Source organism: Schistocerca nitens, chromosome 3 (genome assembly GCF_023898315.1).
Source record: "Schistocerca nitens isolate TAMUIC-IGC-003100 chromosome 3, iqSchNite1.1, whole genome shotgun sequence".
Lineage (NCBI taxonomy): Eukaryota > Metazoa > Arthropoda > Insecta > Orthoptera > Acrididae > Schistocerca > Schistocerca nitens.
Window position 1 is genome coordinate 469,213,753 of NC_064616.1, and position 12,745 is coordinate 469,226,497.

Here is a 12,745-nt window from a genome sequence, read left to right on the forward strand (position 1 = left end):
TCAGACCGATCTAACATGACTGATTTGGGCATTAACATGTAAACACGACAATTATTTGCCTGTTTCCCTGAATGTTAATAAAACGTTACGACAAAACTTGCTGCACTCAAAGTGACCTGGCAACGAACCTAGGTCATGTTATCAGAACACCGCAACAGGTTTCACCCTATTGATGGCACCACTGGTCGCTATCGTTCTCTTTTCGTAACGTAGCGACCTACTAGATGGCTCTGGTGCAAGTCCAGGCTGGACCGGGGATGCCTATTGATGTTCGCTGTGTGATCAATAAGCTGTGATAGCCGTTGGTTCCGTGACGACGGCTGCAGCATCCATTGAGAAGTCTTCTCTGTACTGAGCTTTTAGAGAGTGAAGTAAGCGTTGTTTTGGAAATGTTACGCGATTTTCGAAGTCAAGTACGAGCCAGAAATATAACAGCAGTATTATTTATTGGTGCAAATATCGCAAAAGTGAAGTGGAAGTTGCCTTGTCTTCAAGGAGAACTAATTCGGTATGGATCCTTCAGTTTTGTACGAGACGTAGTGTATTACCTCCGTTTATTAAAACCGAACCCATATAATTTAATGTGTATTCCCTTTTTATTGTTTAACCCAGAAGATTATTATTGTTTGTTCTGTATTGCTACCCTTTAACTATAACCTATCTCACGCAATTCCGTCCTATCCGTTTTCTAGCTCAAGATTTTTTTGATGCTGCTTTATTAGTAAACGTATTCGTATTCTTTTAAGCTACGAATAAAGGTACTTGGAACAGTTTCTAATACCATGAGCTGTCGAGTGAAAGATTATAAAAAATCTGTAGCACTGCAAACTTATGCTAAACTTTGTATAAATACAACGTTGCCATAAGTCAACTGTGTAAAAGCTACAGCTGTTTTATCCTTCTGTCAACATAATCCTTGATGTCACCATATCTCGAAGAATTGTGTGTACCATATTGTCTTAATCTGTCATTTGGTTTATCATATCTGTTACCTAATATGTAGACTCTAGTGCCCCCTCCACCCAAAAAAGAAATGTTTTGAAGATACCAACTTAATATGTTTCTTTGGAGGTATAAATCACATTTTTCTATTGGGTCATGGAACCCAGCAGAAATGTAAGATATGTCTTATGTGAAAGCACATACTTTGTATTTATATGTGGACTTGCGTCTCATTTGCACCATCACTCTTTCCTCTGCATGCTGCAATGTAATGAAATTAAAAAAGCATACATCTATCTTCATATTTGCCCTTAGTATAGTCTTGTAATCATTACTTAAAACGTAAATTCGAGCCTATAGCATCATTTCAGTATTCTTCTGCAATACTGCTGGCTCTATTTATAACTAAAGAAACAATATTTCCCAAGAATGCAAACATTCAAGTAGTGCTCATTTAAGGCACTTGACCATAATCGTAACACTCCCACATAGAAACAGATAAACTTGCTTATAAATTCCTCAAACCTTATCCTTAACAGGTAGAAGATGAGAACTGGATTTCACACTAGGTTGCATACAAATTTTGTTCACTATTTTTCATTGCAAATAACCTATATGTTTTTCTAATAGTTATTTACTAGTAATCTCAATGTTAGATGCCCACAAGGACCAACAAAAATTATCTCACAGATGGAAACTGTCCATTAAGCCACATTGAAAAAGAGACTTTTGTTTGTGAAAGAATTTGAGAAACTATAAGTTCAGAGTATTGTATTTGGTCTGAACATTACAGTCTCTACTGCCAGTAAAGGCTCTAGATAAATCATTGTGGCTAGAGTCCTCAATAAAAACTTTTTTTAATGTGGTTTATCTTGTAAAATTTATTTATACTTTCCACTGAAAAACCGTGACTGGTGTAAATTGAAAGTAATTCTAGAGGCAGCTACAGTCATTGTAACATTGTGAGGGACAGTGGAATTAAATGCAACAAAAAACTTGTAGAATTGTAATCTTAAACAAATGTAAAGTGGACTAATTGTAATTGGGTTGATATGTTAGACTGGTATTGTAAACACTCATTGCAAGCTAAACGCAGCAGTTTTACTACGGAATTCCAATAACCCACATGGAATAATTATTGGCTGATTACTTGGGAGAGAACATAGAAAGAGTTGTTAGTGTCTGATATTGTTTTTGCAGTACTACACTGTTTTGGTATGAGGTCTTCTCATAATGGATCAACATCTGTGTATTTATTTTATTTATTTAGTGCTCGTATTATTAAATTCATGATATTGGACTTTTCAAACTACAAAACAGTATAAAATATTATGTATTTACATCATGTACAAAATCTTACCATTCATATCAACACATCTTTGTAACAGAAGCATTATTCTGCTTAATTAGATTATAAAATATATACGTACATACAGATAAAATAAAAGCTAGTGAAACACCTTGGCTGATTTTCTAAAACTATTAAATACAAGTACTTTAGTTAAATAGGCATAGTAACATACGGCACAAATGTTAGGTGCATATGTAGATACATACATGGATAAAAGAAGTTTAGTTTTACCTAGGAATGGTTTGATAATTATGAATTTTTGTTTAGAGGGTTATGTTGTCAGAAGGAAAGGCATTAAAGATTTATATTTGTCTAATCAGATAAGAAAGAGGACTTTATACTGTAGTTAAACTATGAAAATTTGTTTTCAGGCATGAAAAGACAAGTAGTAAATGCTACTGTGTGGTGAGTATTTGAAAATACAAAAAAGTAGCTTGATGAAGACGGAATTCCTCCTCCCCCAGTTGGAGGAAAAGATGACAGACCAATAAGAAGCTGGGACAGGCCCTAAGGGCTTAAGTCCAGGTGTTACGCATAGTTTGCCATGGAGGACCAATGAAGTTCTTGTGTTAGTAACTACAAACATTTATTTATATACTGTATGTACATATGGAATGTGTCATTTTGCAAAATAATATGATGGTTTTCTTTCCCGTAGCTGCTTGACCAGACGCGTAGAGTGTAGTGTCTAAATATGTGGTTATCAGTAAGATCTGATTTTAAGAAGATGAAACTATTCCGCCTGCAAGTCTGCATGACCAAGTTGATGAGAGTGAAGTTTCAGATAGTAAAAAGAAAATTGTATGATTTGGAATACACGTTCGTGTGTTGCAGAGTGGTAAGTTACATCTTTGATGAAAAAGTCTTTTCAAAAAATACCACAACAGTCAGAATATTACACCCCCCCCCCCCCCCCCCCCGTTTTGAAAACTTTACACTTAAAACAATTAAGAAATCTGAGCCTGTCACATGGTAGTATGAGCAGGCTTATGTTGCAGAAGTGATACTGCATTACAAATTAGACAAAGTGGAGATAATTACAGTTCAAATTCAATAAGTGAAAGCTGAAAATTGGACAAAAAGAGCAGTAAACTGATTAAATGTGGTGAGCTGTAATGTAATGATTTTGTTCTCAATTTGGTGTACTTGATGAAACAAGGCAATTGAGGTGGTTGTATAGTCACTCACTTTCCCATCCAAGCAAAACAGCTGTTAGTACCGAAAACCAGTGACTTTCCAGGTACATTGTGTAATTAAAATGTCTTGCATTATTATAAGAAATTTGACTGTAACACTGAATGGTCCAAGTTAAGTGAATCGTCAGGGAATTTTTCGTTAATAGTCCAGGTCCTTACCATACAGATTTTGGCAACTCCAACTTACGAAGGCAAATCAAGACCACCAGCAATCATCGCTCCCTCTCCTTCATCCCTCTGCACCTTCCCAACTTCACTTTTGTGGGTCATGGTTCTGTTTATTTTCCATACAGTGTCAGAGCTAAGTATGTTTTAATACAATAGGATACGATTTATTGCTGTGGAATAGGTAAATATATGTCTTCAGGAAACATAGATACTCAGTGGATTTAATAGCAGGGTAATAAGGATGTAGAAGCAGCATGTTGTGAGATATTCTAGTCTGAACTTTGTGCTGTGGGGATAACTGTTGACAAATACTTCATAGACAGCAGCCCTCATGGAGCTTGTTCAGAAAATATATTTCAAACTCTATGACTATTATGAGGATTAATTTGAGATATCAACACATTAAATAATAGGTACAATGTTAATGATCTGCAGGTGCAACATGTGTGAACCACATGAAATATCAGAGTTGTAGAGCCAAAAACTATTTTGAAACATGATGATCTAAACCAAATGCAAATATTACAATGTGTCAACAAATCTTCTGAGGTAAGTAGTGATACAGCACTGGAGTACCTGGCAGAATTTGTGTTGCTTCATAGTGAGTAAAAAATTTGTTCTGTGAAGTGGTCTTTGGGTTAAACAACAGCCTCTATTTTTGTGTTGATGTTGTTGGTGGTGGTGGTGGTTGTGGTGATGGTTGTCATTTGTGCAGACTTACGTGTTACAGGTAATTAACCAATTGTTGAGATAGTGCCATTTGTTTACTATGTAAAGCAAACACTGCTAATTCATGTCTTTTGGTAAGTATAATTTTTGGCGTGAAATGCCAAAAGAAATTGGATGTGAAAGTTACTGAAGTGAAACTTACAGTATGTGGTAAGCAAGAGAATGGAGTTAAAAAGATAGTGCCATTTGTTTACTATGTAAAGCAAACACTGATAATTCATATCTTTTGGTAAGTATCATTTTTGGCGTGAAATGCCAAAAGAAATTGGATGTGAAAGTTAGTGAAGTGAAACTTACAGTATGTGGTAAGCAAGAGAATGGAGTTAAAAAGATAGTGCCATTTGTTTACTATATAAAGCAAACACTGCTAATTCATATCTTTTGGTAAGTATCATTTTTGGCATGGAATGCCAAAAGAAATTGGATGTGAAAGTTGGTGAAGTGAAACTTACAGTATGTGGTAAGCAAGAGAATGGAGTTAAAAAGATAGTGCCATTTGTTTACTATGTAAAGCAAACACTGATAATTCATATCTTTTGGTAAGTATCATTTTTGGCGTGAAATGCCAAAAGAAATTGTATGTGAAAGTTAGTGAAGTGAAACTTACAGTATATGGTAAGCAAGAGAATGGAGTTAAAAACTTGTTGGAGCTAATAACAAAGGTAAATAGCATTGCTTTATTTCATCATGGTTCAAAATATGTGGCAGATAACCAACAGTTGCATGTATGCATTTGTACTTTCGAGTTGGTGATAGGTGGAGGTAATCAGGGTTATAGATCAAACATGCGTTGTTTCTTTACTGAAGATTAGTTAGAGTATATTTGCTGAGTCCTGTTGTCCTACACCTTTCCTTTAACTTACATGTTCCTGTCCTTTTTCAACCTCTTTAGGAAGATACAAAATTCCACCATGCTTTGCTAGTAGCGAGTCACTGGTTCATTGGCATTTCAGCCAAGGTTATCCTGTTATTTATTTGGGTGTCACAAATTGTGGGATACCATGCTGCATTGTTTTCACTTAGACCATGCCAAAAGGATTGCAGCCTATTGCACTAAGCCAGTAGATATCGTTAAACCATGGTCAGTGTGGGCTAAGTGAATATAACATACAGTTAATCACATTCAGAGTTATAACATACAGTTAATCACATTCAGAGTTTTCAGAACGGGAAATAGTTGATTTTTTGTACCTATGTAGGTATGTGATACTTACTCCACAAAGGCATCTGTATTAGGTCCAGAAACAGGTGTGTGTGTGTGTGTGTGTGTGTGTGTGTGTGTGTGTGTGTGTGTGTGTGTGTGTGTGTGTGTGTGTGTGTGTGTCAGAGGAAATGAATCGTACTTCTACTGACTGTTCTCTAAAATTAATTGTAAATTTGCTCCAGCATAACGAGCAAAACAATCAGTGAATAAATGTTACAGGCAACTGCTTCAGTGGTGTATGATTTATTTCTTTGTTACTACTGGGAAAAAGGTTAAAATTACTTACTTTTACAGTTGCTCAAAATGGACAAGCAGGTATGTGATGCAACACTTTGAAGATTATTACTTCCTGTTGTAGTATTGTGGCTTAGGAGGGTCGACAGAAGCGTCCGATCCCACGCGTCGGCTTTGACCCGTGACATAAGGGTGTTGTCGTGTGTGATGTCATGACGGCGCGGAGTTTGGTTTCAGTGTGGCTGTCTCTAGTTCTGTTTTATCTTATTTTATTTACTTTTCTGATCTGTTCGTTCTATCTCGTGAGATTTTTTTTTAAATTTAAAAACACTTATTACTTATTTTAATTATCTGTTTCCTCCAATTTCTGTTTTAGTTTATTATATTTATCTTTCTGATCTGTTCGTTCTATCCCATGAGATTTTTTTTTTTAAAGACAAAAAACACTAATCAGCTACTGAAGCATCTTTATCTTCTATGGGTTGCAGGGGTTACGACCCCTGGGGAGATGGGTGGGTATTCATGCATGGCTGTCTTCACTTACACGTTGTAGCTACGCAAAGCATCTAAATTTGTTTATATTTAGTTTGCCCCCCACCCAAAACACCCCATTTCCCGCACTTGTCCCGTTAGTGTCATTAGGCTTCTTGTGGAAAGTGTGTGTGTTTTTGTTTCCGCCATATTTGTGACGTCATGGGTCAAAGCAGACGGGTGGGATCGGATGCTTCCGTATTTCCGCTTAGGACATTCCAGCCATTATCAATGGTACTCATTTACTGCCTTAGGAATCTGAAAGTGTATTCATGTATATGTCGAGATACCAAAACCGTGTGACTCAAATCTATAGTGTCAGTCACAGGTAAAATTTGAGGGACAAAAGTAAACTGTTGCAAGTGCCAAGTATAAACAAACACAAAACTGTTTGAGATGCTGCAAATTCAGTCAGATGATTCATTGTTCAAGTCATTGTATGAGGAGGAAGGCAGTGAAAACCAAGAACAAAATTTCCTGTGAAGACAAAATTGTGATATTACAGCAGTTTGATATCGGAATTTAGTATTTGGAGTGTTAAGTGTGTTATGCGTGGTTCACTTGATTTAAAGGCAAGAGTGTGTAGTAGGATCCGCTGTAAAATAATTCTTGGAACAGTCAACACTGTAAGAAATAATAATAATTAAAAAAAAACACACATTATATTCTGTGAAGTGATGTGAAACAGAGAAAGAAATTTGTTTTGGTGCAGTAGGTTGTAAAATTATTTTCATTCACTGCATGCAGAGTTCAATACTTGAGGGAACCTGAATGTGTTGATACTGGATATTGGCTTCACACTGCGACTTAATGGTGGTGTGGCATGTGGCGTGTAAGTGCAGACAGAGAGAGAACAAAACAATGTTTTGAACAGGTTGTGTAAGAGACAGTGGCTTTACTTTCACTTGTAACGCACCAGAAGTGAATGGCACACAGAGAAATAATGGGTTGTGTGACAGTGGGCAGAATAATCAGTGGTGTGTGTCAGATTTCTTGTAGTGTTGGAAATAAATAGGCCAAAGAATAACAGCAGTTGACTGGTTCAGAAGTGAAGTTATCATCTCTTTTTTTTGTTTGACTCCAGTGTGAGGAACAATGCCAGTAAAACAGTGTGAACATCACATGACACATTTGATAGTTACTTTCACAATAAATGTGTACATGAAATATCTTGGGCATTTATAAAATACAATTGTGTGCATCAGGAGGGAGGCTGGGGGTGGGTTTTATTAAAACAAAATATGTCGTCTTTATTATGTTGTCATGTACCGTGAATCATCTGTGTTAAAATGTGGAAGAAAACTCTCAATGTGGTGAGATTTGTTTCCCTCGTCATATAATGTTACATTGAATGGTAGTAATAGGAAACTCATTCCTAGGGATATAGACGTGTGTCAAAAATTTGTTTCACTCGTCATATATGTGATACATTGAATGGTTATAATAGGAAATACATTCGTAGTGATATAGAATTGAGTCATAAAAAGTGCATGTTCAGCACAAACAAGGACCATCGTGAATGAAATGAGTGATGATCTAAATGTTTCAGTACAGAATATAATTTGAGTTAATGTTAGCTGGATGCAGATATAATTTGGAAGGGCTTCACATTTCATTTTCATTCACTGCAGCTGGAGCATCAGGTCATGATTTGTGCACATAATTTCATTATATTTCAGAAGTTTCACATGTTAGCTATGGATGATGGAATAACGTTGTTGTTTTATTTTTCAGTGCGCATCCTTTGATGATCTTAAAGTGTCCTCGATGCCTCAGTGAATACATTTAATAACTTCAGGTTTCTTGTGGAATATGGGTTGGGTATAGAATGGCGTAGGGAGTGTTGTCTGGTGAGATGTTAGAGGAAGGTTTAAAGAGGCTGCCTGTGCAGTCTGAAGCTGTTGCCAGCCTGAATTTTCTTCTATGGATAGCAAAGCAGAAGTGTGGGGTCCAAAATGTGTACAGTTTTACAGGTGTGGTAAGCTATGGATGTTTGAATGTCCTGCTCCCACAACTTACAGTAGTGAACTGGTCTGGAGATCTGCCTTGCTACTTTCATACTTCAGTACCTGCTCCACTAATTTTGCTGTTGGTGAGGGTATTGTATATTTTATACTTAGTTCAGATTCCACACTGATCTGGTCCCATCTAGGAAATATTGCAAGAATGTGAGAGTGTGATTATTATTTATTTAAAATTTTGTAGGAAAATTCAGTAGGATCAAGTTGAAACAATGCACCTCTGTCTTACACACAGTGCATGTTTTGTAACCAGGCTTGCTAATGCATGATTGAAGTTTAAATTACATATGAGTGAAGTGTAGAATTAAGTTCAGGTTACTTGTGTGTGATTTCTTTTAAACGGGCAAGCAGGCATAATTACTGATTTGAAATTCAACTGTTTTCGGTGATGTTAAGGTCACTGGCTGCTCAGACAGTGCGTGCTTGATCCAAATTCAGATAAGGCTTGCATGTGAATTGCCTCACGTGACCTCATTGTCGGAGACAGCACAGATATTGTGGGAGGAGGGTGTTTGATCAGAAGCAGATGAGACTTGCGTGTGGAGATATAAGTTGAGGTGTCTTGCATATGATTTCTTTTGATAAGACAAACACAATATATGATGAGTACTTCGAAATTCCATTGTCTCACGTCACCTCATCATCGGTGACTGCACAGGTAGTGTGGGAGAAGCGTGTTTGACCTGAATCAGATGAGACTTGGGTGTGGAGATTTAAGTTGAGGTGTCTTGCATGTGACTTCTTTTGAAGGGACATACATGAATATATGGTTAGTACTTCGAAATTAAAATCTCTCAGGTTACCTCATGGTCGGAGACTACACAGATAGTGTGGGAGGAGGGTGTTTGATCAGTAGCAGATGAGACTTGCGTGTGGAGATTTAAGTTGAGGTTTCTTGCGTGTGATTTCTTTTGAAGGGACTAAAACTAATATATAGTGAGTACTTCAAAATTCCATTGCCTCCCACGGCCTCATGGTCGGAGACTGCAATGATAGTGTCGGAAGAGGGTGTTTGATTTGAATCAGATGAGACTTGCATGTGGAGATTTAAGTTGAGGTGTCTTGCATGTGATTTCTTTTCATGGGACAGACAGGAATATATGGTTTGTACTTCGAAAATAAATTGTCTCCGGTTACCTCATGGTTGGAGACTGCACAGATAGTGTGGGAGGAGGATGTCTGCTCTGAACAGATGAGACATGCGTGTGGAGATTTTAGTTGAGGTGTCTTGCATGTGACTTCTTTTGAAGGGACATAGAGGAATATATGGTTAGTACTTCGAAATTAAATTCTCTCAGGTTACCTCATGGTCGGAGACTGCACAGATAGTGTGGGAGGAGGATGTCTGCTCTGAACAGATGAGACATGCGTGTGGAGATTTTAGTTGAGGTGTCTTGCATGTGACTTCTTTTGAAGGGACATAGAGGAATATATGGTTAGTACTTCGAAATTAAATTCTCTCAGGTTACCTCATGGTCGGAGACTGCACAGATAGTGTGGGAGGAGGATGTCTGATCTGAACAGATGAGACTTGCGTGTGGAGATTTAAGTTGAGGTGTCTTGGATGTGACTTCTTTTGAAGGGACATAGAGGAATATATGGTTAGTACTTTGAAATTAAATTCTCTCAGGTTACCTCATGGTCGGTGACTGCACAGACAGTGTGGGAGGAGGGTGTTTCATCTGAATCAGATGAGACTTGCGTGTGGAGATTTTAGTTGAGGTCTCTTGCATGTGATTTCTTTTGAAGGGACATACAGGAATATATGGTTAGTACTTCAAAATTAAATTCTCTCAGGTTACCTCATGGTCGGAGACTACGCAGATAGAGTGGGAGGAAGGTGTTTGATCAGAAGCAGATGAGACTTGTGTGTGGACATTTAAGTTGAGGTGTCTTGTATATGATTTCTTTTGAAAAGACAAACACGACATATGATGAGTACTTCGAAATTCCATTGTCTCACGTGACCTCATTGTGGGAGAAGCGTGTTTGATCTGAATCAAATGAGACTTGCGTGTGGAGATTTAAGTTGAGGGGTCTTGCATGTGATTTCTTCTGAAGGGATAGACTTGAATATATGGTTAGTACTTCGAAATTACATTCTCTCAGGTTACCTCATGGTCAGAGGCTACACAGATAGTGTGGGAGGAAGGTGTTTGATCAGAAGCAGATGAGACTTGCGTGTGGAGATTTAAGTTGAGTGGTCTTGCATGTGATTTCTTTTGAAGGGAAACACAGGAATATATGACTAGTACTTCGAAATTAAATTATCTCCGGTTACCTCATGGTCGGAGACTGCACAGATAGTGTGGGAGTAAGGTGTTTGATCTGTATCAGATGAGACTTGCGTGTGGAGATTTCCGTTGAGGTGCCTTGCATGTGATTTCTTTTGAAGGGATAGTCAGGAATACATAGTTATTACTTCGCAATAATATTGTCTCCGGTTACCTCATGGTCGGAGACTGCACAGATAGTGTGGGAGGAGGATGTCTGATCTGAACATATGGGACTTGTGTGTGGAGATTTAAGTTGAGGTGTCTTTCATGTGACTTCTTTTGAAGGGACATACAGCAATATATGGTTAGTACTTCGAAATTAAATTCTCTCAGGTTACCTCATGGTCGGTGACTGCACAGATAGTGTGGGAGGAGGGTGTTTAATCTGAATCAGATTAGTCTTGCGTGTGCAGATTTAAGTTGAGGTGTCTTGCATGTGATTTCTTTTGAAGGGACAGACAGGAATATGTGGTTAGTACTTCGAAATTAAATTGTCTCCGGTTACCTCATAGTCGGAGACTGCACAGATAGTGTGGGAGGATTATGTCTGCTCTGAACAGATGAGGCATGCATGTGGAGATTTTAGTTGAGGTGTCTTGCATGTGACTTCATTTGATGGGACATACAGGAATATATGGTTAGTACTTCGAAATTAAATTCTCTCAGGTTACCTCATGGTCGGAGACTGCACAGATAGTGTGGGAGGAGGATGTCTGATCTGAACATATGAGACTTACGTGTGGAGATTTAAGTTGAGGTGTCTTTCATGTGACTTCTTTTGAAGGGACATACAGCAATATATGGTTAGTACTTCGAAATTAAATTCTCTCAGGGTACCTCATGGTCGGTGACTGCACAGATAGTGTGGGAGGAGGGTGTTTAATCTGAATCAGATTAGTCTTGCGTGTGCAGATTTAAGTTGAGGTGTCTTGCATGTGATTTCTTTTGAAGGGACAGACAGGAATATGTGGTTAGTACTTCGAAATTAAATTGTCTCCGGTTACCTCATAGTCGGAGACTGCACAGATAGTGTGGGAGGATTATGTCTGCTCTGAACAGATGAGACATGCATGTGGAGATTTTAGTTGAGGTGTCTTGCATGTGACTTCATTTGATGGGACATACAGGAATATATGGTTAGTACTTCGAAATTAAATTCTCTCAGGTTACCTCATGGTCGGAGACCGCACAGATAGTGTGGGAGGAGGATGTCTGATCTGAACATATGAGACTTACGTGTGGAGATTTAAGTTGAGGTGTCTTTCATGTGACTTCTTTTGAAGGGACATACAGGAATATATGGTTAGTACTTCGAAATTAAATTCTCTCAGGTTATCTCATGGTCGGACACTACACAGATAGTGTGGGAGGAAGATGTTTGATCAGAAGCAGATGAGACTTGTGTGTGGAGATTTTAAGTTGAGGTGTCTTACATGTGATTTCTTTTCAACGGACAGACAGGAATATATGGTTTGTACTTCGAAAATAAATTGTCTCCGGTTACCTCATGGTTGGAGACTGCACAGAGAGAGTGGGAGGAAGGTGTTTAATCTGAATCAGATTAGTCTTGCGTGTGCAGATTTAAGTTGAGGTGTCTTGCATGTGATTTCTTTTGAAGGGACTGACAGGAATATGTGGTTAGTACTTCGAAATTAAATTGTCTCCGGTTACGTCATAGTCGGAGACTGCACAGATAGTGTGGGAGGAGGATGTCTGCTCTGAACAGATGAGACATGCGTGTGGAGATTTTAGTTGAGGTGTCTTGCATGTGACTTCTTTTGAAGGGACATACAGGAATATATGGTTAGTACTTCGAAATTAAATTATCTCAGGTTACCTCATGGTCGGAGACTGCACAGATAGTGTGGGAGGAGGATGTCTGATCTGAACATATGAGACTTACGTGTGGAGATTTAAGTTGAGGTGTCTTTCATGTGACTTCTTTTGAAGGGACAGACAGGAATATGTGGTTGGTACTTCGAAATTAAATTGTTTCTGGTTACCTCATAGTCGGAGACTGCACAGATAGTGTGGGAGGAGGATGTCTGTTCTGAACAGATGAGACATGCGTGTGGAGATTTTAGTTGAGGTGT

At 38.1% G+C, this 12,745-nt stretch overlaps 1 long non-coding RNA gene across 1 annotated transcript; it reads left to right on the plus strand.

Moving 5' to 3' along the window:
• Positions 1-296: 296 nt before the first annotated feature.
• On the plus strand, positions 297-3,125 carry LOC126248397 (uncharacterized). Its single transcript, XR_007545474.1, has 3 exons — positions 297-508; positions 2,665-2,861; positions 2,952-3,125. It is a non-coding gene; the product is annotated as an uncharacterized LOC126248397 (long non-coding RNA).
• Positions 3,126-12,745: the final 9,620 nt, after the last annotated feature.